Here is a 26,904-nt window from a genome sequence, read left to right as displayed (position 1 = left end):
AATGTTCAGAACCTGAGCAGTCTCAACCTTTAGTATGTTAGTGATATAACAACTAGAGTCGTGTTTGTTTGCCTGTTTTTAAGTCATATCCACTACCACTTCTTTTGGTGATTCAGTGGTTTTTGGCTGGTATGTTCCCAATTCATAGAAACAACATTCTCAAATGAGCAGTCTTTGTAGGTCAGAAAGGAATGGAAAGATGCTGATTCACCAAATGCCTACTTAGGATTTTCAAACTGCAACACACAGCTAGAAAACCACAAACATTTCTAATACTGATGTCTTAAAATAGAATTTCACAAGCAGCACAACATAGGTCCAAATATCCAGTTCTGTACCTTGGTGGAGTTTTGAAAAATGATTTTCCCTGGTTGTTCCTGAACCCCTACTGGCATGATACAATGAGAATGTGTGTTCTCCACCTTGTTATTAAAAGAAAATACACCTGGTACTGCAGCACTACTTTCTATCAACTGAAAAGATACTCCACAAAGTTGGCATGTATTCTAAGTTGCTCATTTGGCTTAATTCAGTAGTTATTTGCTGGCATTTTTAAGTTAATAAGATGTTTCTAATGCCCTTAAGTTACTTTTCTCTCTAACTTACTAACTGAGCAGAAAGAACCTCCATTTTTTTCCTGCATTGCAAAAACCTGGCTGAACATGTTACTCCACAGAAGCACCGGGTGCCTGGTACAGCAGAACGAGCCACGTCACCTTGTTGTTGCATCCGACCTCAAATAACATGGCTTGGCCACTCCAGGACTTCAGATTGTACAGCATTTAACTCACTTTCTAAGCTATAGAATAAGAGCAATGTGAGACCAGCTGACATACTTAACACCTGCTTCTCACGCAGAATCTTTTTCTGACATTAGGATCACCCTGAGGACAAGACTGGCTGTTGATTTCTTAGAACAGGTCAAACTCATCCACGAGTTACCATTCAACTGGGAGGTGAAAGCAGAGGAAGCAGCTCCAGATTGCTTCACTAACAGCTCCCTTGTAATGTGTTAATTCTTGCCTTTGCTCGGAAAAACTTTTGATTGATAACTGAGAGATTCATTCATCTCTCCCACTTTTTCCCTCTCATGAATTACTCAGAACAGACGAGCTGCAGTATCAGAAACCAGACAAATCTGCATGGAAAACTCTATACTAGACATAAAGCCTACTACCAGTGAGGAGTAAAGGAAGCTGAACCTAAATGCTGGGACTGAAAGCTTGCAAAGGAACAAAGCTTTACTTTTGGCACGGTATTTTGCAATGCTTTATTCCGAAATTTTACTATTGTACAGCTTTTTTTCTCTCAATAAATGCCTTCAACAATGGAAATTGCTTCTCAATTTTTGTATAAAATCATTTAACATTAATCTAAGAGCAGCCTGTTTTAGTTACTATAAAATTAGTAACTAACTTACAGAATAAACTTCTTATTTTGCTGAAGATCTTTTAGTTTCACAGTTTTATCAACAGACCTGGCAGCAGGTGGCTATTGGAGAGGTTAAGGAAATCACTGCAGGAAGTATCATTTAAAACAACTTAGCTTAATCTCAAATGGAAGTATTTTTCACGTAATTTCTAAGCCTGTGAATTCTATATTTTCAAATATTGTTGCACATTACCACATTTACCATGAAAGTATTCCATAGAGTGGCCATGCAGTCACTGAGTTGGCAATTGAGTACCATCTCTACGTTTGTGATATGCTGAATCACGTAAAAATACAGCAATTATTCTCATTAGAAACTGCTATTTAAGTTTGAAAACATATGCTTGAGTGAGACAAACGTTCACAGTTCAGAATATTATTTCAGAAATATCAGACATGCAAATTTCTGTACAAATTGTTATTTGTTTTAATTGATAATAATAAAGTACACGCAAAAATAGTCTGAGAAATTGTAACAATGAATGTGTTCTGAATGCAGACAGTACAAGGACTGAAAAACATCACAGAAACCACATGAAAAAGTAACAAATTTTAACTACCCTGTACACAAAAAAAGTCTCTTGTCACTTTTTTAAGCTGACAAACTATTACAGCAGACAAAAGAAATGACAATTTCATGTCTTGTTTTTTAAGGAGGAAAAAATCCTTAATTTTGATCATCCGTAGTACACATTGCATTCCATAAAACTGGAGATACTCAGAAGTATCAGCTAAAAAACAGGGTCCAAATCAACACACCATCCGCACCACTTCACCCTTCGCAGGTTAACTGCTTCCCTTCATTTTTTCTCTTATTTGTGTTAAAATACTATCCGCACATTTATCTGCTTTGGGGCTGTAAAGGAGGAGCAGTCTTGTCATAAATTGCACTTCAGATTCAAAGGCTTCCTCATCAATAATTTGGTGCGGAAAAAAATGCAGCACTAGAATGTTATACATTCAAAACGCACGCACAGTCTTGATACAGACAATACTTTCAAGAGACGAGGTTTTAAATCCCAATGAAGAATTTATTTTGAACAATTGAACACTGTACATTTGTCCAAGCTCCTAGACCAAAAGAAATAGAAGCTTTACTTGAAATTGCATGTTGTGAGGTGAAGAATTAAGAGTTTGGATAAACTGGAATTTTATACACAAGATTTGGTCTTCACCTTGTATACAAACTTAGCAATAACTTCAAGGAAATACTTCATTAGATTAATAGCTTTCATTAATTAGCTTTGAGATAATATATTTCAGTGAAGTAACCTCTAAGCAGCAAAAGCAATCTTTTTCCCCCTAATTTTCTACATTCTTCATCCTATCAAGAATTATTAGAATGTTTTCCAACAGAAATTTTGAAAAATATCTGAACTATGTGCTGGCTGGCTGTTTCATTACAACCAATTTGTAGGAGGAATAAGATCTTTGTAGACACCCTTCTTATACTGCTAAAGTCAAATCTTGTGTTTAGACTCCAGAGACCCACAAATGGGATGGTTCAGTTTACACTTATGCCACGAACTCACTCACATTATTGCTTTCTTTTATCCTCTTACACAAGTTGCTCTCTGAAGTATGCCATTCCTGGTAATTTATCCAGATTTTTTTTTCCCCTGAATATATTCCACTCTTAAAAGCAAATCTATTTTTCCCCCACACTTTCTTCACACATTTCAGGAGTTTACTGACACTAAAAGATTATGCAGAATCTAAGTGATAATTTAAGTAGATTAAGATTCCTCGGTGTAGATCCAATGATTCAACGCAGTGGCATTACAAGCCAAAAGTTCTGCTACAGTCTGGCAAGCACTGTTTGGATGGCGGTCTTACTTCATGGTGGAACAGAAGCACAAGGTTGCTACCAATGATCTTTTGAACAACTTGAGCCTTTTCTTAAATCTAAAATGTCTATTACACATAACACTCTGAAAAAATCAGATTCTCAGCTTGTATACTTCTTTTGACAAAGCAAACAGATAACAAGCTCCAATACACAATCTAGGGACAAACCAATTTGCAAGCACCAGACTCTGCTGTGACTGAGCAAAGCTAGCAGTCGTAAAATCAATACGTTTACTGAAAAGGAACTATCATAGACTTCAACTTTTAAAGCTATTAACTTTAGACCAGTGCCAAAAGCTAGCCAGATGCATTCCTTCCTTTCTACAAACTTTCTTTTTATATGGTTTGTCATTTTCAGTGCTCCAGTTCCATGAATCTGAGCCCAGTCATACCATGGGAAGCTTTTAAGTAGGCACAAAGAACAACACCATCTTTAGCAACTAGATTGACAGTTGCTCACAATTTCCTGTGAAAAAAACACTTAACACCCATTTCCCATCTTCTATACATATTTTAACAGAAATGACCTTATGTGATTTCTTAAAACTTTCAACACACGGCACAAATCACAGCTTCCAGAGTCCAGGCTCCCAGTGCAATGAGAGCTCTTGAATGCACTCTGCAACACAATCCGTCATTACACTACCACTGCTGTGGATCATGTAACTCACTTTGCTTCCAGATAAAGGATACTCTGTTCCTCCTGGAATCATACGATAGTAACATTTTTACATTACTTATTTAATATAATGGATGCTTCCGATGTAGAGAGCTGTGAAAGGGGATGTGGCTGATCTCTGATTGAGCCATTACAGCCCCAGCGTTAATACACAGATACGCAATTCACAACTCATTACAATGATCCTTGTAGGAAGTGTCTTTTTAAAACTTACTTCCACCTAAAAATACAGAAGTGAACAGTATACTTTGTGCTCTTGCTTTTGAATACTGCCTTGATATTAATATGAATTAGAGAAAACAGGGCTCCACTGCAGAAACACGGAGTATCTAGCAGCAGAGAACACAGGAAAAGCTAGAGATAGTCAGCCCCAGTCTCTATCAGTAAGTTGCCTTCCTAGGTCCACAAGCTTCATGTTAGTCTGGAGGAATGGAGTACTTAATGCCTGTGTAAATGAACATTAAGCAGGGGCTTCATTTCAGCATACTAGATACAGAATTATATAGAGCTTAACAGCATGCACTCAGTGAGAGTGGAAGTTCTGAGGTGTGATGTCATGAGGTCATAAACATCTTTAAAAGGTGAGCAAGAGAACAAGAGAACTTCTGGAGAGCTGGAAACAAGCACATGTTGTGACCTTCACAAACAAGTGGAAGAACTAAGAGCCAGGGAGCCACAGATCAGCCTGGAAAGGGCTGTGCAGAGAAGCTGTGGGTGAACCACTCCTGGACGGACTCAAGGCCACGTTGGATGGGGCCTCTCGGCAGCCGAGCTGGCGGGGGCAGCCCTGCCCATGGCTGGGGTTTGGGGCTGGGTGGGCTTCAGCGTTCCTTCCAACCCAAACCACTTTATGATTCTACAGTAAGGGATTCTTAGAGGTCTTGGTGCAACTGTCTGGAAGTCAAGAAGGCAGTTGGTCACAGACAGCAAGGATTCTCAATGACAGATTGTACCTGATCAAGCCAATTGTCTTCTGTTGAAAGATGATGACAAAGGTCACGTAACTTGACTTCAGCGAGGCCTTTGGCACAGTGTTCCACACTACCTGAAGTCAAACTAAATAGACAGGATCTGAATGTGTGGGCTACAAAGCAGATGGAGAAAAGTTGGCTCAATGGCTCAATGTTTAGGCTCAAAGGGTTACAGTGAGCAGTTTGAAATCTCACTGGTAATCTGTTACTGACAAATGACTCAGGTCAAAAGCTAATACTGTTTAACGTCTTCATTAATGACCAGGAAACAGCCTCAGCAAGTCTGTGGATGGCTGTTTCAAACTGGGAGAGCAGATATGCAGGACAGCAGAGCTATGCTAAAGCAGTCTGCAGGCTGGACAAACCAGCCGAGAGAAACCTCAGGGGCAAAATACTACACCTGAGATAAAGTAACCACCTGTCTGTAAGAAAGTGATTATTCCCCCTCTATGCAACACTTGAGATCATATCTGGAGCATCATGTCATGTTTTGAGCTCCCGAGTACAAGACAGACAAACTGGAGCAAGTTAGACAGAAAACCATTAGGAGGATTAGAAAAACAGATGCATGAGGAGCAGCTGAGACAGCTGGATGTGTTTAGTCTTAGAAGAAGCTAAAAGGCAGGCACGAAATTGCCATTCTCAACTACTCCACAGCCAGCTTCTTCTCAGAAGTGCATAGAGATGAGAGGTAACAGCCAAAGGTTACAGAAAAGGAACCTGAAACCCGCCCCGGTAAGAAAAAATTACACCAGGAGAGCAATTAATGGCTGGAACAAGCTGCCAGAAAAGCTAGCTGTGTTTGTCCCCCCTCACAGACTTCAGAATTCAGCTGGACAAGGCCACAAGCAACCCAACCCAACTTCAAGGACAGCCTGTATTGAGCCCAGGACAGCAGTGAGAAACTCCAGGAACCCCTATTGTGACTAAATTCTAGAAGGAAAAAATATCCTTTGAGGAGGTCCCACTGATTTGCAGACATATCATCAGAAGTACCTTATTTATGACAATTACTGCCTTAACACCTCATTCTACTGGAATGTTCTTCCCAAAAATAACATTGTGCATTTCACACTTGCAGTTTCAGCCAGCCTCTCCCATAGCATACAAAGAAAGACCTTAAACACTAGTAGTCCTGCTGCTCAGTGTCTAAAGCTAGGGGGTTTAAATGAACTCTGCATTTGTATTACTGACCTGTTCTATAAAATAGATGTCTGTATATTTAAAACAGCATCTGACTGAGCTATTTTAGAATGTTATGATTAGCAGAGTAACTCAGTGAGTCTGAAAGGAAAACGACATACTACAGTTCTCAACTATGGATGAAACAAGCGAGGGAACATCAAAAAACAAGGAACTGAAGGACTTGGGAAGGTCCAAGGGTAAGTAAACATCTCAATGCTTTTCCTTTTTAGATCAAACAAAGTTTTCGGTCTTTACCAATTAATAGGTCTGCCTGAACTTCTTATAATTCTATTATTAAATATATATGAACTATTAGAGGTATAATGAAGTGGGACTTAAATATGGACACACTGTTTCAAATGAAACACTGCCAATTGGGAATAAAAGTGGAAGGACAAACATCCACACATCTTATATGCAATATTCACATCCCAAAATGCCTCCTCTCTTCCCATTTCATTTTCTTCTTGTTCTAATAGTACCCAGCAAACACACATGGAATTTGGTACTCCTACTCAAATAAGGAAGGAAAAACGAAATGAGGTTTTTAAAAGTCAGGTGAGTCATTGTTCTACCAGATCAGAAAAAGGAAGGAGGAAAAAATAGTTTTAGGAAGTTATAAGAAAAGAAGTTTAGTCAAGTATTAGAAGAAATTAGTAACAACTGCTGTTATGCACCAGGACAGTTAACAAAGGAGTTGGTAGAACTCTCTTTCACATGAGATTCTTTCTCAAAAAGAGATTAGAAAAATACCTGTCAAGGCTGATCACAGCAGTCTTCAACTCATTGCTCCAAGAAAAGTCATTACTTCAGTCATACCTTGCTGTATGCCAAAGCTCCTCACAACCATTTTCTCTTCCTCTTGTCCTCATCCAAAGTTTCCCCATTTCATTTCTACTGTGCTACACCTGCTGTAACCACCCCACTCTTTTTATCTTTCTCTCCTGTTCCTCTCCCTTTAAATTACATTTCCTTGGCTCCTGCAATTGCTCATACATCACTCCCTCCACAAACATTACTTAACAGAAGGGGGAACGACTGTTTATGAGGGTGGATAGTGATAGGACAAGGGGAATGGTTTTAAAGTGAGACAGGAGAGCTTTAGGTTAGATCTTAGGAGGAAGTTTTTCACACAGAGGGTGATGACACACTGGAACAGGTTTCCCAAGGAGGTTGTGGAAGCCCCATTTCAAAATATGCTATTCCTTTCCCATATGCTTCAAGCACACACCTGTCGCGTGCCAAGCCAGAAAACAAAATAATACCTGGTAATGAGCAGTCTGCATTTTCACATGGATGTAGTTCATAGGGCACAGAATTTATCTGCAAGTTCACAATAAATTCATGGAAAAATTCAACCCAGAAAATACTTAGAGCACCTTTATGAGTGGTAGTTTTGTTGACGGAGCAATCGGTATTTATTCAAAACTGTAGAATACGTGCCAGGATCTATGATACTGAAAAGTGACTACAGATCATTTTTTGAACAAAAGATGTGGTTTCCAGTTACTAAGTTTACTTACATTTTTATAGACAACCGCAAAAGTAGGTAAGTATATCCACCATGTTAGTAATCCTAATTTTCTGAAAATGTATACCCCATATACACAGTACAGCATAGCAGTAACAAAGCAACAAAGACAAAGCAACACAGCCATTTTCTGAAGTCAGTCTTCAAATATCTCCCTTCCCTAAAATACAGGAACTGCTAAGAACTTAGTTTCATGCTACATTTAGCCTGATTTTTCTTCTCTTTAGAAAGCAATAAGTGTGTATGCTGAAGTGCACATAATGGTTAACAATCTCCTCAACTTCAAAAATGCAACAGAAAGAACTTCTCTAATCTATGGTTAACAGCAGAGTTAACTGCTATAGCACTCAGGCCAGTTCATTCTTTCCCTACTCCTCACACACACTTCTCAGTACACCCTCCTCTGACTGAAATTGCTTTTTGGCAAGTGTAATTCAACCTTACTTTGAGCAAGTCCTATTTCTTTCTCACACCTTTTAGTCTCTCAACATCACTTTTTAAACAGTTGATTATTTCTCTCTCTTATAAGCCAATACATTACTGATGTCCTGCTTGAAAGGGTTAACTCACTGCCATTTTAGAAGCCCTTCAAAACAGCGAAGATTTCAGCCCTTAATTTGTAAATCCTGCTTCAATTCCTTCACAATTCCTCACTTCCTCCAACAAATTTTACCAATACGCTTCAGTCAAAGTTTTGTCTTTTTGAAATCCAATCTCTTGGATATAAACCCACTTTTATACTCTAATGATAGTCAACTTTAATTAATCTAAAAATCAGCCAGACCTGTGATCATTTTTCCTCTGAATATCATTCATATAGTGCTAGTTAACAAACAGCAAAAATTTCAGCATCTCCTAAAATCTGACATTTGGCTTCAACAGTCAATGATTTCAAAGATAAGGTAGAAAAGGTGATTTGATTTAAAAATTCTGCCACTCTTTTATGATATTGGTGCTCGACTTAGAGAAAATCCATTGACAGGAGCTGTTGGAGGGAGATCTCTCTCCTGCAAAATAGGCACTACTGTAACTCCATCAGAATAAGATAGGTTACTTCCAAGAGGCTCTATGCAAAAAGCCCTTTTCTTCTCCAAACAGGCAAAGAACAGCATGAGCAGAAATACAGAAATCAATGCTAGAACTCACTGTAAAAGTATTTTGAGTCTCTGTGACCCACTTTTAGCTTTGAACACCAAGAGACGATTGCAGTAACTAATTCAATGTAGTTAATAATTAACACTAACATTTGTGCATCCAATATATATAACACTCTGTCCTAGAAATAGGTTTGAGCTAGATGCACCACAAGCCATTAAATAGAAGCTGTTTGGTTTTCTCAATGTCAGCTATTCCATGTGTCTCTTGGAAGAAAGATGAAGCACCTAGAAGGAAGCAGCAGCAGCTCTACAGCCCCTTTAACTAAAGTGTACCAGTGTTCTAAACACCTGCTTGAAGGGTTTTTTTTTTATCCACACTGAGAGCCTAGTATAAACTGACATTGGAATTATCATCTCTGAGTAAGACAGACTATTTTTCAACGTGTCTTGCCTCAAATAGGTCTATTATCAAAACTCAACAAAAGATGATTACCCTGCAGAAAAACGAACAATCTGACTCAGAGCACAACGCACACACATGGAGCAGCTGAGGCACGACGCATGCTCACTCTCGTTAAAAATCAATCAACAGAATTTCTAACTCATCAACGCCTTTGTGACATCACCCACGGCTTTTCCACAGAAAGCAGCTCTTCTACTATTTCAAACTACTTGACAACGTGATTATTTCCTAAGACTGCAATGTTTCATTTGAGGAGGCTGGTTGTTGGCTCCTAGCAGGTCTCTTAGATCTGCCTTCAGACCTGAATGAGAGCTATTGAGTTACGCAATGAGGAACTGTTTGCCATGAACTCCTGCTCCCAGCTCATAGGTGTTCAACTGCCATCCCAGCGGTCCTCTCTGCTTTTCAAACGTTCATGTTTTGAGACAGAAGCTGACTGTTAAGAAAGCTGTGTCCATTTCATGATGACACTAACCTTACACGTTAGTATCCGTTAAGCAGCAGGATCTCCAGCAATACAGTGGCAAACTCCTGTTCACTTGAACTTCTGTTCCATTACAATGCTCCCCTTTACACTCAAGTTTTAAAAGCAACTGCAACATGTCTACTGGTGATGTGGTAGCAGCAAGAGGAGAATATATTTCCTGACAGTCCTTCCAATTCAGAACTTTCAGTAAGGACAATTTATATCTCTGCTGAGTACATCTACAAGGCAGATAATTGTTGAGCAAATCCATTTCTCTGCATGTAAATTTCCAAGTGTATCTGGGCTCGAGATTGAGCTCCAGAATGGGTTATGCACACAAACAATATTACATAAAGGACTAATCATTTTTATATTTTATGTGCATAGCATAAAACAATCTATTATATGCAATGGTATTACTCACACTGTTCAGGAAGTCCCCTGAAGTTCTAACAAAAGTATTTTTTCCCTTTTAAGGCACGGAGAAAAGTAGTTGCCTGCTTCCTTCAGTCAAAAAACAGGAAAGTGAAGTTTTCATAACAGCAATAAGATCCAAAACAGGCCCAGAAAGAGGGTACTTATATTACTTTACCGTCAGAACTGGAAGAGGTGTTCAGGCATTTTTTCCAGTATTAAAGTTACAAACGCCAGCTATTCTATCCCCTCATATTTAGGGAGTGGAATTCACTATACCTTAAATTGCACTGAGAGCAGCATGTAAACCCAAAGCACTGCATAGGCTAATAGTACCTTGCACTTTATTTTTTTCCTGCTAATCTTTTCTTACCCCAGTGAATTATTATAAATACTTTTCATTGCAGTAATGTATAAATTCAACCCAGAAAGCATCACACAAATAGACCAGCTAATAGCCACTTAAGGCTTTTATTCTGAAGCTGTAATACTCAAAGTATTAAGAATACAGAAGTATAAAAGCTGGACACCTGTGCCATTCACTATTCTCCAATAACAAAATAAAACAGAACCCATTCACCAACTCCAACTGCAGAAAGCATGTGTAAAGCCACAGTTATGTATTCACTGATTATTTGCTCTAATAAGGTATTCAGTGTTGTAACTACAATGCAAAGGTGAGCTGAGGAATGATTTTGCCCGAAAATTAGAACTCCTTATCAGCACCCTCATTGTTGAGGCTCATGTTAACTAAAGAGCCAAAAAGCTTTATCTGCATAGGGAATTTCACTGCTTCAGCTCATACAGCAGTAATTATTGGAAAGCGCTCTTTTGCAGTATACAAGGAGCACAACCCAGCAGGCATCCCACATGCCTTTTTCATCATACAAGAGGGCTGTTATAGAGCAAGAAATTTCATGTGGTTTTCCTAATTGTAGATCACTGTACCACCTTTCCTCTGCAGCTCTAACCTCATTTTAGAAACCACCTTTTCCAGGCAGTCTTGCATTATTTTAGTTTAAAATGTTGCTCTCTGTAGCCATTTAAGTGCTAAGTTATTTTAGATGCCATGCTACAGGACAAAGTTCTGCTCTTTACAGCCTTTATTACTGGGCTGGGTTTTTCCAGTGATATCCTTCTAGCTAACTCCTGTCAGAAGTTTAATCTTTAAACCACACAGGGAGCGTCTTGTATATTCCCTCCTTAAAAAGCTTTGGGACTCCTATCCTCCCCACAAGGGTGGTTCCAGAAGAGGTGCTGTGGTTCTCACTGGCAATACCACTGGCATTGGCAGGTTCTACTTGCCTATTAAGTGTTGCGGGGTTTAGGGCTTTTTTGCTTATTCACTTTAAAAAAAAAAAAAAAAAAAAAAAACCTCAGGCTACAGTTATACACTGCTATGCTTGCCCAGAGAGGTGGTGGCTGCCTCATCTGAAGACTTTCAAGGCCAGGCTGGACAGGGCTCTGAGCATCTGATCTGCTGTATGTGTCCCTGTTCACTGCAGAGCAGATTAAATGATCTTTAAAAGGTCCCCTCAAACTCTAAGGATTCTGTGATTCTATGAGACACATACATCAGTTTGACAGCGACAGCTACAAGCTTAATAAGGTGTGGTTGTTACCTGCCCCATAAAAACGCTCTTTCAGGTAAGCAGCACACAAGACAAGGGGCTTCACTAAATATTGCATTTTCACAGAATTATAGAACTGTGGGGGTTGGAAGGGACCTCTGGAGATCATCTGGTCCAATTTCTTGCTAGAGCAGGTTCCCTACAGTAGGTCACATGGGAAAACATCCAGGTAGGCTTTGAAAATCTCCAGGGGAGACTCCACCACCTCTCTGGCCTGTTCCAGGGCTCTGTCACTTCAACAATAAAGAAGTTCTTCCTTGTGTCAGTACGGAACTTCCTGTGTTTCAGTTTGCACCTGTTGCCCCTCATTCTATTGCTGCATATGACCTGAAGAAGTCCACCTCCATCGATTCTCACGCTGTAGGTATTAAGTATTTATGTTCTGCTAAAGTAGAGTATCTCATCATGAGTTGGAAGAGACCCACAAGGATTAAGGAGTCCAACTGCTGGCTCCACACAGGACCACTCGCTAAAACCCAGCCCACTGCCCTGAGGAACCTGCTCCATGCCCACCAACCCCCGCTGAAGAACCTCTTCCTGATACACTACATGATGGTCCCCAGCCACAGCTTCATGCTAATCTCTTCATTCTATCACTAGTAACCAGATTATGTTGTATATTATTTCATCAACTGCTACTCTTAAGGTAAGCAAACAAAAACAGGTGGACTCTCCTTTAACGTTACCAACCACGTGCACAAATACAGATATAACAGAAAAAGAATTCTATCACTTTTGTGCCCTGTGTAGGCATACACTATAAGCACAGTGCATTCTGCTGGTCCCCAGTAGATTATAATCCATTTTCCACTTATGTGTAAAGCACTGTCCAAGCACACTTTGATAAAAATCATGTGATGAAATGTAACAATGAGATCTGGTTAATGTAACACAAACCAAAGTTAACTTGAACGGACTTACAGCGCATAAAATGAAACAGTAATGTTCCATAAAACCCTAGAAAAATTCATTATGTATTTTGGCAAATCATTTCCTTTAAACATTTTTTCCCCCAGCCAGCATATCAGTTTTTTTGTTTGGCTTTCTCTTTGTTACATTTATCAGCATCTTCAGAAGCAAAAAGGTAAACTGATGGCTCTCCCTCTTTCTGTGCACAAAGAAAAGCACTCAATGCCTTTGTGAAGAGTCATTCATTTTGGGAAAAAAGCTCCTAAAGACCATCATGCATACCGGTGAGAGAAAGGCTTTCAAGACTTGCATCAGGACTTCTTACATGCTACACATACCCTAAGTAGAGGCTAATCACATATGTCAGACTGCATGCTTGTGAATTCAGCCACCAGCAGGCCAGTGAGGATAACAGAACCCAGGCTCTGAGCAGCACATGCTACACGAAATCAGCTCTTCAGCTTCTCCTCTTCACACACAGGTGCTTCACAAGTGCTATGCAGCTTTCAACAAGAACTGAAATTCAGATCCATTCGTAGCAGGAACAAATGAGCTGGGAGAACTGAAGGTTCTTTTTACCAGAAGGGAATCCACAAAGCAAAGACATACAGTAAGGCTGTTTCACAGAAAGAAGCTCAAGCTAACCGGCTAGCCATGCTGTCAGCAGAATCCACTGAATAATCCAAAGGAAAACTTCTGGTTTGGTTTAGGAACCGGTTACTTCAGTTTTCATTCCTGTCATCAAAGGCTGCCAGTGACCTAGGCAGACTAATCCAATCCAGGCCTCGTTAAAAACAGTAGCTTAAATGTCAGTAGCTGCTCTCCTTATGGCAGGCTCAGCAGCATCTGCACTCAGAGCAGGGAGCTGTGTCTGTTGAAATCTAGATGTGGCAATGCAGCTCCATCTGCAAGCAGAGACATCAGACAGTATTCTTTAACTAGTATCTGTTAAATTAAGTAGCGTAGCACACAGACATCAACAAGTTTCAATAAGAAGAGCTCCCTTTAGTCCGGGCTGATTCCACTCAAGATTTTTCTCATGAGTGACACACGGAGACAGTAATGAACCTTTTCTGTGCATCTCCACCCTCACCAAACTTCAGTAGTTATCTTCAAGAAAATATCAAAATGAAAACCTACTGCAGTGAATCTGCTTCAGCGGGGGGGGTGGAGGGGAGGGTGTTGAATTGAATGATCTCCAGAGATGTCCCTCCCAAGCCCTACAGTTATGTGTTTCTACATGAAAAAAATACAACAACAAGCAGCAGCATGGAATCCTAACTCTCCTACCTAATAAGGGTCAAAAAATTATTAGGTATACTTTGTGTAAGTGTGCATTTGAAGCAACTGGAGAAGTCTGGGCATGAACCAAACGCTGCTGACAAGATACAACATATCATGGTACGTGGTATGCACATCAGCGTTTCCTTTAACACAACAGGTAAAGAACAGTCAAAGAAGCCTTGCTGGAGGTAAAGCAGCAGCTTGACCTACACAGAAGAACTGGTGCACTGGGTAAAGGTGTAAGTAAATGCAGCAGGCAGGTGAAAACAAAATATAGCAGCACAAACCAACTGGGAATACTATCCTACAAAATAAAAAAAATTAAATAGTACTTAAAAAAAAAAAAAAGACACATGAAAGGAGTTTCTTCAACTCCTTTACATAATTAGCACTTACACTGTAAGGTCTAAAGATGTTAACACAGGCCTAGCCAAACCCAGTCAAACAGTAAATCATTACTACCAACTGACGAAGTATTTATTCATTACTTAGGGGCAAACCAACCCCGAAGTATGAAAGACACACTAGACTAGATTCCCAGTTACTTCTGGATTATAAGATTTAGCACTTCCCATTTTCTGTGACAAGCCAACTGATGAGTAGCTCGTCATGAGAGAGTTTAAAGCACTGGTGGACATGTGGTAACAGTCTGGCACGTAGGAGAATATACACAAGTACCTTGCTTCTGGCACGTAGGAGAATATACACAAGTACCTTGCTATCAGGATAGACAAGAGATCACACAGAATAGATAAGGACTATCTTTCATCATTACCCAACTCACAAAAGGAAAAAATTAACTGTGTGTTTGTGGTATCCAAAACAGTATAATGTAAGTAAATAGTAAAAGGGAGGTAGATAAAGGAAAAGGAAGAACTGCCATTACCCTCTAGACAGAGGAATGACCTGCTGACAAAAGCTGGGAAAACAGCAGTGCATCAAGAAAGGCATATGGCAACAAAAGAAAGAAGTAAACCATGCAATGCAGGGGAAAAAAAAAAAAACACACCGTCATCCACAAACAAGAATAAGCAATAGGAAAGTTCCCCTTCCAGTAACAGCAATGAAACACTAGAAAATACTATTCAGAAACATTGTGAAATCTTCTCACAGAAGATCCTGAGAAAGTTAAGCACGTCAAGATAAATCTGACTGTTGCTCCTCAACTCTGCAGTTCAGGAGTGTCTCCGCACGTAGGCAGCCCTGGAGCAAACATCAGAGAGTATTTTTGGTCAGGAGCTGCGCGTACCTCTTTTTTTTAATCACATCTGCAGCCCTTTCATACGGAACATCATCCCTCCAGTCATTGATGCAAGTTAGCAACTTGCATCATTTATATAAAACAATTTCAGTTATGTCATATCCAGACAACAACTATTTAGAACATAAATATGATAGCTGCATCGGGGGGAATGGGGGAAAATCAGGTGGGGATTAGAGAAAGGTTCTTCACCAGAGGACGGTGGGCATAGAACAGGCTGCTCAGGGCTATGGGCACAGTCCCAATGCCAGAGGTCAGGGAGCATTGGACATCAGGTTCAGATTTTGGGTAGTGCTGTGTGAAGCCAGGAGCTGGACTCAGTGATCCACATGGGTCTTTTCCAATTCTGCGACTCTGTATAGTTTCTTGATCAGGTTATCATTTAGGAAAACATGGAGCAAGAACCAACCAAATGAATTTTATGCTTAAATGAGTTTTGTGAAGTTGGCTCAGGTATTCTCAGGCCATGGCTCCACTTTGATGTCTGGGGAATGCCAAGGCTGGTGACCTCAAGCAGTGCACTGTGCCAGATGAGTCTCCAAACCACATCCTTTGCCACAGCACCTCAGTATCTGCAGCAGCATAAAAAAAAAAAAATCCCACCACACTTCCATGATCAGAATATCCCAATTTCCTTTAAGCAGCTGAGACACAGAAGTAAAATGTAAGAAATCAACTGAGACAAGACCTAAACACTCACAGTAAATGCTTAGGAAATAGAGTGTTTGCAAAAAAATCCACATTGAATTTAGAATATCTTGTCAACACAAGACAGCTTTATAACCTTAGAAGACTGTTTCTGTCACACTTCTCCAACTGATTTGATATTTGGTATATTTGCCCAGAATAAACAGTCCCTCAAACTCAATCATGCCTAGAAATGTATCCGGTAAATTACAAGTTGGCAACTGATTAATGCTGAGTCCCAGGATAATAAGTTATAGAATGAGCTCTTTATGGTTAAGAAAGCAGAATGTGCTGCCTCCTTAGATATGTCTGCCAGAAAATACACTGAAGACTTTCAAGCACACTGGCAAATCAAGAAAAAAAAAAAAAAAGGGGGAGGAGGGGAGGGGGAGAGGGTATTATTTACAATCTAATGCTCCAGAGTATTTCCCACATGCTGACAAAGAGACTAGAACAAGTATTTTCAAGGTCAAAAAAGCAGCATATTAGCTTTTTTTTAACCCAAAAGATTTCAAACAAGCTATCAGAGATAATTATTCTCATTCCAAGTTTCAAATATTACGTGGTATAATGTATGTAGAGGGGAGCTCTTCTGGAGAAAAAGCAAACAGACATCCTTTACCTTCAAAGGAGGCACCTGCAAGACTAAGAACCGTAAGATGCTCAGCACCTCATTATATCCTTACAGATGGCCCTCACAAATGAGGAAAGACTGGGAAAGGAGAAGAGCAACAAGGAATCACCAGCATCAAGCCTTTATTTCTGGAACCCACCAGCATTCAGATAGAACTTTGCTTAAAATGAAACAACCAATCCTTGAATGGTCTAAGAATAGACCTAAGAATAGGTGCTTTGTTGCAGTTTCCAACATTTTTCTATATAGTAAAACTGCTAAGTTTTACTTTCAGTATTACACTATTCAAGTTTCAGTTGCTTCAGATTACAAAGATCTCCACTGAAACTCATTCCTCTGTGGTTACTCAAATGATATTTGATTCAGCTGATAAGGAAAATCAGGTTTAGCCTCAAAACAGTCTGGATCTTTATCTACTTCTTTTAAAGCTCTGGGTTGCAGTAGCTCCAAAGCTACTGAGCACACACAGCTTCTCTTCACATGGAGTGCACTGGCAATGTGGCAACTAAAATCCTCACAACGTGCTGTTGGACTTGAGTTGTCATACGAAACCAAGGACTTCAGCCAGAATCAACATCCTCAGGTGCGTGGCAACTGGCAATTCAGTATCTGCTCACACACGTGTGCTGAAACACACATTAGCTTTGCAGATACTGCAGTTCACACTGAAGTTATACTCGGAGTTATCACTAACTTCTGCCGATTATCCTCGAGCTGTTCCTATTGCCACAGCTATTTCAAGCAACAACAAATGCTTAAGCAATCAATGTGACCATTGTCTGCAGAAACTGGACATCAGTTCTCCACTGAAATGCCGCGGTATCTGGATAAATCATGAACACCTTGTGACAACCCCAGTAGTGAGATTCAAACAACGCATCGCTGAAGGCTGAGTACCTATTCACTTGCTCTTCCCAGAAAAAAAACACAGGTTGTGGCAGGTTGCATTCGTGGGATTTTGAGTCGATTCTGAAATCTGCTTTCTGCTCTCAAAAGGTTCCAGCCTCCATGAATGACACGTGTTAGGAACACATATAAAAGAGGAAAAGAGAACACAGAATCTCCTTTTGTAACAGTTGGTCCAACTTCATAGGAAAGTGAATAGGGAAGCTCTCTGTCTCAAAATCTAGCAAGTACTATCCATGCTCTTCTCCTGTATAAGAAGTCATGTTTTTAGAAATACTGTCTGATCTAAATTTAGACAAACTTGTAACTTGCATACAGTAGCGTTTCCTGACAGCAAGATACTCGAGGAAAAGTTAAGGCTTTCAAAGTTCTGACTACAGCATACACAAAGGGGTAATGTTTTCAACAAATGTCACTTCTAAAAGCCATCAGAAGGCACACAGAGCCTGGCTGCCCACACAATGCCTGCTCAAGTTCCTGCCCCTTGCAAGCCATCTCACTCAAGGAACAACCTGAAAGGCACCAGGTCCTTGCTGTTTGCATACCGACTTCTATTTACCAACTGTGAGTACGTGGCCTGAGTTTGCACAACCATACCTGCCAACAGAACTTTTAGAAGTACTTCAAATACTTTTTGGTACTGTGACTTTGCTTGTAAATGCTGAAGCAGCCTCCCGTGTTAAAAATTGTAGGAGTCTGGCAGAGGAAAACCACACCGCAAAGCCCTGAGGTGTTGATTTTGAGGCTATTTAGAATAACTTTGCATAGAGTTACACTTTTATAACTTCACTTCCTGTACCTTAAAGAGTTGCACTCAGTTTCTGATGGCTCTGAATCATCTTCCACGTTCAGAACTCAGCATAAGCCTGGACTTCTACCCTTTTACAATGCTTTCTACAGAGATAATACCTGTCTTATTTAAATGGTGAGTTACTAAGGAACCCACTGAAATGGTTCCCAGCAGCATGGCTGAGCAGCCAGGGTGTGGCAGGGCTGAAAGCTGCCTCCAAAGCCGTTCTCTGGCTGATAACATGTCTGCTAACAGCAAAGAACTCTTACAAGGAAGAATTTCAATGCATCAGCGCTTCCTCTGAAGAGAAAGCCATAGCATGAAGTTACTATGTAATGAATAGTACTGTAGTCTAGACTTAGTTTACCCAAAGTCTCTAAGCTTACATCCATCGTGCAATCCCACCAGTCTGATTTTTATTGGAAAAATACTTCCTATTGGTTTTTAACAGTTTGGATTCAATGTGTTTTCTCTACCAACAGAGTTGCAACAGCCAAGAACAGAGTTCTCTGTGAGATTTACGAGGCACTGACAGCCACATCCACATCCAACCTCACCAATACCCAATCTGGGGCACTCCAGCGATGACACACAAACCAAGTGATTCAATTACGATAACAGAATTTCATTTCTCGTTTACAGTCATCACCATGTTAGGAGGACTTCTGATTTATGGCAATATTGTTATATTTTAATCTAGATGATGGCATTATGTATGCTGATGAAAGCAATCAGAATATTTACAGCCCATTCACATCTTTAAAAAAAAAAAAAGCAGGAACACAAAGTTGGATTCCCCAGGGCAAAAAACAAAAGAATGTATAAATTAAATTCATAACCCCAAGAATAGTCTAATTTTTGCAACTAGCTGATTGCAAAGAACTGCAGAGGAAAATAATAGCTAAATGTAAGCACATTAAATGGTTCAGAGTTAATGAATTACCTCTATTACTTGCAACATGTTCTAAAATGAAAGAAAAGGCAGAAATTCATCCTCTTTAAAATGGAACTCTATTCAAGTTTCTTATAAAGACAACCCATGCTGGTGAGCATATATTCCCACTATGTGCTTCTTCTTCTTCCTAATTCCAACACACAAGACAAGCAAAGCCTTTTCTGCATCATTTACTGCTCCACACCACCTAAAACAACAGTGTTTGGCCTAAATTTAAATTATATAACCTCCACTTCTTTCTATGGGAGCCTTACAAATGTAAATAAAGACAGCTTTTGGTCCTGACATGGAAACCTAATTTAATTTTGAATGAACTAGAACACAGCTACGTTTTCTTACACACAGCTACATTCACTTTTTACAGCTACCAACTGCCAGACAAAAATGAGAAGCATGCTGCAAGTACGTACACCTTCTGTGTGCCCACAAGACATGAACGTCTTAAAACAGCATTTATGATTCCCCAGAACAGAGCAGGAAGGGTTACTCATCCCTTTCTTGCCTTCCGTGTAAGGCCATTAACCTCTGTAATACTCACAATCCTGCCTTCCATCACTGGAAGTACCACTTGCATTCATGACAAAGGAGGACACAGGAGATAAATTAATGAAGCTTTCAGGCTTGATGTCTAATTAAGACTTAAAATATGCAGAAATTGATGTTAAAATTCCCAAAGTAATTCTTACATTAATGATACACAAACTATGCCAGCCCACCAATATTGCAGTAAAGAAACAAGTAACAGCCAGCAAACAGCTTGCAAGAGGGGTGGTTTTCAAGCATTTCACTAGGTTTTGACTATGATACTATGTCTGTTTCCCTGTCCTCCGTTCCCCCCCCCCCCCCCCCCCCAGGCGTGTGCAATAACACTCGCACTGAAAACCTCAAATAAAACAATTATTCTACCAAAATCACAACATCTTTAGTGCTGCCACTGTAACCATTTTCTGAGCTCATCACTTTTTCCTCCAGGTTAGTTTTATAACCCTCATAAGAAGAGAGAGAGGCATGGCAGAAGAGTTAACTGATGCTACTACACCATAAAAACCTGCTTTTTTCCTGACAGGTAAGGAATCAGAATTTAAAGTTTAGAGAAGACTTTGTAAAGTCCTTTCTGGTACAGGTACTAACTTTGCAAATCCAACATTCCTTTTTATCACAGGATTTCTACTTAGGTTTTGTGTTTTGTTCTAAACACAGCTATCTGGTTATAGTCTAAAAAGAAGAAGAAAAAAGCAAGTGTTGACCTATGAGATGAGTAAGGAATGTAATGTGGTACAGCAGCAGAACAGGGACCTGGAGTAAAGCTGCAAGGGAGCTCTGCACTTGCATAGCATAAATCACACACAGGAGCTGTACAAATTTGAACGCTCAGGCTTTCCCTCCAGCCATACAAATTATGCAATAGATACTGCCTCTCTGCTGCATACACAGATATGCATACATCTATATAAATGGTTTCAAGAAAATACTGCTAACTACTGGAGCAATCACCTGTCAAAAAAAAAAGTCAAAACGTTTAGAAAGATCTTTACTTCCTACATTTGCTCAAAGGAATAAAGGGGAAGGTGCCATTTGGATAGTCTCAACTGCTTAGTCTGCATATCCACTTAATCTATGCTGAGGGAAGTTAATGCTCTTTTGGCCTTGAGGTATGACGAGCAACGGGATCGCTCTCCCTTTTCATTTCCCTAGCAAAGAAATAGCTGTGCGATTTCGTGCTACGTACCATGAAATAGAGAAGAATGCACGAGAGGAAAAACAGAAGCTAGTTACCAACTGTGAACTTCTGACTCTATTCAACATCAGTTCTTATTGCCCTGAAGGTTAAAGAGAGCTACTTACTGAATGAATTTGTAGCACTTGTTGGTACAGAGAGTTTTACAGACAGATAGTATCAGCCTAAAAAGGAGAACCTACAGAGGACATGGAATTACAAAGGCCTGAAGCCTTTCCACCACCTGGCCTTTTATGCTCACCAGGACAGAGCATAGGGACTGCTTCCTTTGTGATGTTACTGCGCTGCTGCAATCTCTGCTGCTTCACACAGAACTGAGCTCTGTCCATGGACAGGGAATCCTAGAGCACTGACATTTGCATTGTTTGCGTTACACATCCTGCTTGCTTTGGTTTGTTATCAAGTGAGCTGCATCTAAGATAGGAAGCAAAGTCTTTCAGATTAACAGTTGTTTTCTATTGCTTAAAATAGTCAGAAGGAAGTCACAGTTTAAATAAACAGTCACACTGTATGGAGATCAACACTGCGCAAATCTTAGCAAGCTTTTTTTTTTCCTTCTGTTATTAATTTTAGATATAACAGTTTTCAAGCCTATATGCATGATTTTAAATCTAATACAGTGCTACACTGCTTCTGATGTACTGTTATCTAACATTTCATACCAAACCAATTAACCTTAACTAAGTCCCTGAAAGCACTGGTGTCTCTGCCAAGCAACATCAGGAAGCCACTGCTTCATGCCCCTCTAACAGCACGTTATCTGATAGAAGAAATTCAAAAAACAACACAGAATGAGACTGTATTTTAGATAGCTACCAGACCTGCACACCCCTCGATGAAATTCTGAGCTCAGTATTTCAACTGCAAAGTCAGAAAAAAGAGATGACGATTTTTTCCTGTTACAAGCAACAGCAATGCAGCATTAATATCTGGTTTAGCAATTGCTGTATTTACAGGCTGGACGGCACCAATCTTGCCCTCAATCCTATGGCACACATGCAGACAGTGAGTGCTTAATCTCAGCAGTGGGAATTAGCCAAGGAGGAGCACTCAGACTTCCAAGACACTCTACGCTGAGAAGGAGAGCGGAACACAGTCAACTTTACAGGCTTCTAACAACGCACAGCCTGCAGTCCTCTCAAGAATTTAAAAGCCGAAACCAAGCCTGTAAGTTCCAGTCTCCCACATCTCAGCTGCCTCACAGTTACTGCAGTTGGGGCAGCTCCCCAGTGCCAGCACCTTCACCTCAAGCACTGTACAGCAGCACAGCAGGCCTCGTTAGCTGACATCAAAAAACAATCCTGCTCTCGCTTCAGCTGGAGAGCTAACAATAGATGCGGTGCATTCCACATCTCAAATAGAGCTGCAAATAATCCTAGCATTTTTCACCACAGTCACATGCAGTGCACAGGCCACATCACAAGTCTTCCCCAAACTGCAGAAATGCTCATCCAGGGGCTTCCTGAAGCCACTTTTTACAACCTCTGAAGATGAGTTCAAGCATACAGATTCTAAGGTGGTTCAAGCTGACAGATTCTTACTGCAGATATAAAGCTAGAAAACAGAAGTTCCCATTTTAGGACCTATTCTGCAAATGAGGCCTATCATGAAATTTTAAAATGCCAACTAAATTTAGGATTGATAGTTTGGCTGACAATTATTCAGTTAATAATCCCAAAAATCTTTACAAGAACAGAACAGCATCTTTATAGTTGTAACCACATTCTGAAAAATAATACTCAGTTCTTCGAAAATGACATTCAATTAACTCCACAGTTCAAGATGATAACGATAGAAAAATCAGATATGCAGCTTTAGATAAAAACACTGCTTCTAATTTCCGAAAAGACTGCAATAAGTACAGCTTTAGCAAGTGTTAGACATCACTTGTCATTATTTTCTGAAATTTACACAGCACACATCTGATAATAAACTCCATAAACAACATTTATTTTGACCAAACATAATGAAGTTTCCAAGCCCTAAAAGCTAAAACACAGAAAACAAGGAGAATGGTTGCATGCACTAGCAGATGTTTAGAACCCAGTATAACAGTCAAGCTGTCTTGATTCCATTACATTTTTTGGTAGCACTGTCATGATGTCTGGGCTACAAACCCTACCTATAGAGATTGCCTTGGCACAGTCTTGAGACCATCTACCATGAGAGGGAATGGCCTTAGGTTGCTCCAGGGGAGGTTCAGGTTGAATATTAGGAAACATCTCAGAGCGGTGATGCAGTAGCACAGGCTGCTTGGGGAGGTGATGGAGTCACTGTCCCTGGAGGGGTTCAAGAACCACGGAGATGGCACTGAGGGACATGGTGAGGATAGGTTGACTGTTGGACTAGATGATCTTAGTGGTCTTCTCCAGTCTTAACGATTCTGTGATCTTATAGATCATTTCCAATCCCAGAACAATCACCAGGAGAGTGCACTCAGCAGGTCGAGTTGACAAAGACATTCACCACAAAGCAAAAACAAAGCATTTTTTTTGTCAATAGCTCCACTGACAGAGGTTTAAAAATCACAGAATCACCAAGGTTGGAGAAGGTCTTCAAGATCATCTAGTACAGCCATCCACCTATCACCAATAGCACTCACTAAACCACGTCCCTCAACACAAAATCCAAACACTCCTTGAACGCCTCCAGGGTCGGTCGCCTCCCTGGGCAGCCCATTCCAGGGCCTGACCACTCTTTCAGAAAAGTAGTATTTCCTAACGTCCAGCCTAAATCTCCCCTGGCACAGCTTGAATCCATTCCCTCTAGTCCTATCACCAGTTACAGGAGAGAAGAGGCTGACCTCCAGCTCACTACAACCTCCCTTCAGGTAGTTACAGAGAGCAATAACGTCTCCCCTGAGCCTCCTCTTCTCCAAACTGAACAATCCCAGCTCCTTCAGCAGCTCCTCATCAGGCCTGTGCTCCAGGCCCCTCACCAGCTTCGCTGCCCTTCTTTGAACCCGCTCCAGGGCCTCAACATCTTTCTTGCAGCAAGGGGCCCAAAACTGGACACAGTACTCGAGGTACGGTCTCACCAGAGCTGAATCCAAGTATGTCTTTCATATTTTCACGTGTCTCCCTTTGCTGGCCCTACACAGGTGACAGTATAAAAATAACACACGTCCAAATGGAAAGCTATGCTGTTGGAAAAAAACACAGCACCATCACCACCACTTAGCTCACACCTCTGAATTTTACTCAGTACTGTGAGACAAATCCTGTACAGCATTTACCATAGCTTGATGAAAAAAAAAAAAAAGACACTCCACCCCATTCCCATTCTGATATGTTCTTTGTTATCTGAAATTCTAAGTTTAACATCTGATAGATAAGGTGCATTAAGTTACTCAAAGCGAAAGGTACTCAGCAGTATAGGGCAGATTAAAGGAACTCCAACAAGAAAAAAAGAACTAATATTATCTCACGGCAACACAAAATATAAGCAAAACTAAAAGGTTTCCACATTTTTGGACCATTCTGCAGCAAGCAGTTGCTATGCTGACAATTTTTAGCAAGAATTCAGCAAGTTTGAAGGAGCACGTAATCCATGATGATCAGTTTCAGGCTTATCCACCAAGTCTAATGTTCTGCATAGCTAGTTGGTAAAGTTTGCTAACACAGTATCAGTACTTCCAACACTTTCAGCCTGCTATGAAATGCAAATAAGCCAGGTACAAAGACGACAAGCTGCTCCTATCTTTTCAGGCAGTATTTCTGCTAGACACAGAAGCCATGACTACTGCTAATTACATCTCAGTGAAATTAATTCTCGTGGTACAAAACAAAAGAGCTTCAATCAGAAAATTATTTTCAAGTAAAATATTTTGCTCTAAGAACAATTAGCTCAAATTGCATGAGAAGAATATACTAACTGCAAGTCATACAATACTTTTCAATACGCTAGGCTTCCTGGAAGGTTTTTAAACCAAATAGATTATTACAGCAATACACTTCCTTCTAATGAAAACCTGAAGTTTCTCCTGAAATGATGTACTAGCGAAAGACTGCAGTTTTGTATGCTTCACATCTGAATATATATGATTTGTTCTCCACTGAGAAAACTCCAAACATGGTAGCTGTGAGCAGAAGACTGTATTCATTCAGTTCATGCTGAACAGATTCTATTCAAACCTGAGCAGAGACTCAGCAAAGCTATAGCCAAGACCACTATCACTGTGTTTTAAGCTGGCATTTGGAACCTCATTCCCCCATGGTCTGAGTGTCATTAAGACTTCCACACATGTTAGATCCACCAGTGATTATCTCTCTGAGGTCAGGGTAGATGTGAAGCATTGAATGGGGAAGTGGATTCAGCTGTTAGGTTTGGAAGGTTCCTGAATTTAACCAGAATCCCCCCCAAAAACAAAAGTACAAACTACCGGTAAAAACCTGCTAACATAACAAATAAACCTTCAAAGTTACTTAAAAACTAATAATATCAAAGAAGTAATTTCCTATTCTGGAGTCCTACACTAATTACTGTAGAGAAGTAGCAGATGCCATAGTATGACTTGATTCTTAAAAGAATTTACATCTTTATTTTATTTCTCGTGAAAATGCCCTGCATGCAGAAATAACTGTAAGGAAAGCAGTTTTAGAAAATAAATTCAGATAGAAGTTATTGGCACAATACTCAGAAAAAATATTTCAAGTGTACATTTTATGAAGTCTGTGCTGCATCAGAACCACAAGGAAATGGAATAATATGCCTTCCTACCCCCAAAGAGAGAAGTTGAGAAAAATACCTGAACTTAAAGGAGGATGCAGTAAGAACTCAGAATGACACCAACACACTGAAAAATAACTTGGGGAAAAAGGTTCAGTTCTGCACTTACATATACCCCCCCAGGGTATAGATGCAAGGTAGCAATAGGACAGACCAGGTGACAGTGAGACTTAGCTTCAGAGGAGATGCAGACCCAGAGGAGAGTAGCAGAAGTGGCAGGAGGTCTTGGGAAAAAGCAGCCCGCAGAGAAAGATAAATGAGACCAGCTGTCTTAATCTTGAAAAGACTTAAGGGAAAACAATCCCTCGTATACACAAGAGGTAGCTTAAAGGAGAATAAGCTGTTGTCTATGTCTACAGTTAGGAAGTATAGAAGGCCTAATTTACAGAAAGCGATTCAAGCCATACAGTAAGAGAAAAACTTCTGATAAAGGCAATACCTTTATATATATATATATATATATATATATTTATATATAAGAAGGTTTATATATTTAACTAAGGTGCCCAAACTACAGCCTACATGCCAGACTGATTTTTCTTGCAGACCGTCTGCCCGGACCTCCCCCTGGCATCATTTTTCCCCAGTCTCCCAAAATAAGGCCAGTATTATTTTCAAAACCCGTTCCTTCTTGCACTGAGTACCACAACACCTCCCTCCCTTAATAACCACGTTTGCACCTGTCAGATAGCCAAAACACATGCAAAGCGACCCGTTCCATCATTAATTATAGAGCAGTTGCATCTCTAATTATCTAGGAGTCAGAGTGGACTGTTCCATTATATAAAACACATGAACGTTACATCTGTCTTTCAGTTACGTGGCAAAGGAGAGATCAAGATAGACTAATTCAAAGCATCACCAGATAAATCCACGTGGCCTGACCCACACAAGCACTGGGAATGAGCGCCAAGGTTTTTCCCAGCCCTCTCATAAACACTGAGAAGTAAACACTGATGTGTTTTAGTTTGGTTCAAGTCAGTGGCTCCAATCATGTACCGCATGAGCAGAACACAGATTCCTTGCGTTTCAGTACTCCTCTCTGCTATGCACACACACTGCTGCAAATCACAATTTTCAACTTCCTATAAGTGCCTCATCTGCAAACTGATCAAGGACTACTGAGAGTAATGCTGATTTCAGGAAGCAAGCAGGGGTCTATATCAAGAAATTCCAAATCTGTTGGCAACCTGCATGCTGTATTTGGCTTATTAGTCCTATTTTTCAAGAGCTCAAGAAATCACACTAATATAGTTTTTTGAAAAGTCACTTCCAAAGTTAAAAAAGTACAAGAAA

The 26,904-nt window shown here is 40.1% G+C and overlaps 1 protein-coding gene across 4 annotated transcripts in view; it reads right to left on the bottom strand.

The window, feature by feature from the left end:
* The window catches only part of ENAH (ENAH actin regulator), a 91,329-nt gene that overhangs the window by 50,195 nt on the left and 14,230 nt on the right, over window positions 1-26,904 (bottom strand). The window lies entirely within an intron of this gene.

This window comes from Meleagris gallopavo, chromosome 2, assembly GCF_905368555.1.
Source record: "Meleagris gallopavo chromosome 2, MGAL_WU_HG_1.1, whole genome shotgun sequence".
NCBI classification, from domain to species: Eukaryota; Metazoa; Chordata; class Aves; order Galliformes; family Phasianidae; genus Meleagris; species Meleagris gallopavo.
The sequence above is the reverse complement of the archived record's forward strand: the minus strand, read 5'-3'. Positions and strand labels throughout refer to the sequence as shown.